At 56.8% G+C, this 3,342-nt stretch overlaps 1 non-coding gene across 1 annotated transcript; it reads right to left on the bottom strand.

The window, feature by feature from the left end:
• Positions 1 to 1,036: 1,036 nt before the first annotated feature.
• On the bottom strand, positions 1,037 to 2,851 carry LOC142791796 (small subunit ribosomal RNA). The gene has a single exon (XR_012890424.1). It is a non-coding gene; the product is annotated as a small subunit ribosomal RNA (ribosomal RNA).
• Positions 2,852 to 3,342: the final 491 nt, after the last annotated feature.

Genomic DNA, 3,342 nt, shown 5'->3' with positions numbered 1-3,342 from the left:
CGCGTACGAGCCTACTCGAGGCGGAAGAACGAAGCCAGCAAGGGCCTGGCCGCAAGTGCGTTCAATTGTCGGGACGTCCAAGTCCCTCGTTCTTCCGTGCTTCCTCTTTCGGCAAGTCGTTGCGGCACCTTCCCAAAGCGCGCAGACCCGCTAATCGCGACGAGCGCGACGTGGCCGTGCCGCCTTTCCCTCGGCAGCAAGCAAAACGCCTGGCAACGTCGACGCTCCCCTAACCGCGATCTCGCACCGTGTTTCGTGTGGCGAATTCAAAAGCCGGCCGGCGCTGCTGCAACCATTACGGTCGGTACGCATACGCCGCGGAGGGCGGGACGGTCATCGGAGCGTGCGGTTCCTCCATCGAGTACTGCGCACCTCGGCCGTCGCATCGCCGTGCCATGACCGGCCGCGCGTCAACGCGAACCGGTGCCAGCGAGATCCCTCGCCTGCAAGAACCGACCGGCAGCCTCCGTCACCCGAGGACGCGGAGGCGCTTGCCGCGGACGGCGGGACGGTATGCACTGGTGCACAGCGGACCCGTCACATCGCCAGTTCCTTGACCGACCGCCGACGCTTGTGCCGTTCCTCTCGTACTTGGCAGTCGCCGCGCGATTGTCGGGTCTCGTTCTTGCACGCTCGAACGGTCGGGAGGGCACTCGGCTGGCGTTTCGGGAACGCGCAGCCTCGCCTTCTACCGACGTAACCACGACTCGCCGTTCGCGCTCCGCCGCTCCTGTTTACAGTACTAGGCGGTCCCGCAGCGGTCGGGTCGCGCATTTCGAGCGCTTCGAGCCACGGTGCAGTGGCGGGTCGAAAGCCGACCTATGAGTGCGTTGCGCCGTTTGTACCCGCGTCCGCCACCTGGCCGACCGTCCAAGGTCGCGGTGTTGGCGTCCGCTGGGCGCAACAATTTGTCACGGGGTGCCGCTCCACATTCAGGCAGCCCCGTGGGGAAAAGCCGACCCCGCGTCCAAACGGGGTCAGCGGCAGAAAGTGTCGGGCGCAGACGCAGCTGAGGCGCTCACCCTTCACAATCCGTTAATGATCCTTCCGCAGGTTCACCTACGGAAACCTTGTTACGACTTTTACTTCCTCTAAATGATCAAGTTTGGTCATCTTTCCAACAGACCGGCGCAACCGAAAGGCCGCGCCGGACATCGGTCCGAAGACCTCACTAAATCATTCAATCGGTAGTAGCGACGGGCGGTGTGTACAAAGGGCAGGGACGTAATCAACGCGAGCTTATGACTCGCGCTTACTGGGAATTCCTCGTTCAAGGGGAACAATTGCAAGCCCCTATCCCAATCACGAAAGAAGTTCCACGGGTTACCCAGTCTTTTCAGACAGGGATAAAGACACGCTGCTTCCTTCAGTGTAGCGCGCGTGCGGCCCCGGACATCTAAGGGCATCACAGACCTGTTATTGCTCTGTTTCGTGCGGCTAGGAGCCGCTTGTCCCTCTAAGAAGGTTGTAAGGTGCTGGGAACCCCGCACCTATTTAATAGGCTAGAGTCTCGTTCGTTATCGGAATTAACCAGACAAATCGCTCCACCAACTAAGAACGGCCATGCACCACCATCCACCGAATCAAGAAAGAGCTCTCAATCTGTCAATCCTCCCAGTGTCCGGGCCGGGTAAGTTTTCCCGTGTTGAGTCAAATTAAGCCGCAGGCTCCACTCCTGGTGGTGCCCTTCCGTCAATTCCTTTAAGTTTCAGCTTTGCAACCATACTTCCCCCGGAACCCAAATACTTTGGTTTCCCGGAAGCTGCCCGCCGAGTCATTTGAGTAACTCAGGCGGATCGCTGGTTGGCATCGTTTATGGTCAGAACTAGGGCGGTATCTGATCGCCTTCGAACCTCCGACTTTCGTTCTTGATCAATGAAAACATTCTTGGCAAATGCTTTCGCAGTAGTTCGTCTTGCGACGGTCCAAGAATTTCACCTCTAGCGCCGCAATACGAATGCCCCCGTCCGTCCCTCTTAATCATTACCTCGTATTCCAAAAACCAACAGAACAGAAACGAGGTCTTGTTCTATTATTCCATGCAAGTTTATTCAGGCGACTCGCCTGCGTTGAGCACTCTAATTTTTTCAAAGTAAAAGCACCGGCCATCTCGAGGCACACAATGAAGTGCACCAAGAAAGAACCGGCATGATGTTCAGTCCGAGCCGTCGCATCGGGTAGATGCACTACTCGTCTGGAACTGAGATCCAACTACGAGCTTTTTAACCGCAGCAGCTTTAGTATACGCTATTGGAGCTGGAATTACCGCGGCTGCTGGCACCAGACTTGCCCTCCAATTGATCCTCGTTAAAGGATTTAGAGTGTACTCATTTCAATTACGGGGCCTCAAAAGAGTCCCGTATTGTTATTTTTCGTCACTACCTCCCCGTGCCGGGAGTGGGTAATTTGCGCGCCTGCTGCCTTCCTTGGATGTGGTAGCCGTTTCTCAGGCTCCCTCTCCGGAATCGAACCCTGATTCTCCGTTACCCGTAACAACCATGGTAAGCAAGTAACCTACCATCGAAAGTTGATAAGGCAGACACTTGAAAGAAACGTCGCCGGCTCGTGGCCATGCGATCAGCACAAAGTTATCCAGAGTCACCACACAATACGGGCCGAAACCCGATCGATCTTGGTCTAATAAAAGCACCCGTTACCCAAAGGGCTCCAGGCTCACTGCATGTATTAGCTCTAGAATTGCCACAGTTATCCAAGTAGGAAGAAACGATCTAAGGAACCATAACTGATTTAATGAGCCATTCGCGGTTTCGCCTTATTTCGGCATGTACTTAGACATGCATGGCTTAATCTTTGAGACAAGCATATGATTACTGGCAGGATCAACCAGGTAATCGTTCGACTGCGCGTCCGTCCTCGCCCTCGGCGGGCCGGACGCAGTCTGTGTGCGGCGGAGGCCACCTTCAGGCGCCCCAACACGCTTATTTTGCACTCCGAGATGACGGCGTTCGAGCTCGCTACGGCACAACCTTCCCGAAAGACGAGTGGGAGCCGTGCGGCAAGAAGCACGTTCATGCTCGCTCTTTTTCGTTGCATCGACTCGGTCGCGCCGTGCGGGTTGCCCAAGCCCGCTGCACTGTCGGTGGACCGGCCGGAACTAGCAACGGAGCCGAGACTGCAAAGCCGCCAGACGACGGGTCACGCCCGCGTCTTCGGCGCTTTCGCATCTGAATCGCCCGAGGACGACACGGAACACACCTCGATATCGTGGTAAAACGGCACCGTCCGACAACCAGCCCCTAACGCATCAAGCGGATGAGGCTGCAGACGACTGCCGTGGATTCCCCTGGAGCAGACCCGAGGACACGCTTGACGAGGCCGAAG

Source organism: Rhipicephalus microplus, unplaced genomic scaffold (assembly GCF_043290135.1).
Source record: "Rhipicephalus microplus isolate Deutch F79 unplaced genomic scaffold, USDA_Rmic scaffold_188, whole genome shotgun sequence".
NCBI classification, from domain to species: domain Eukaryota; kingdom Metazoa; phylum Arthropoda; class Arachnida; order Ixodida; family Ixodidae; genus Rhipicephalus; species Rhipicephalus microplus.
Note: the sequence above shows the minus strand (reverse complement) of the source record. Positions and strands in the feature narration are given on the sequence as shown.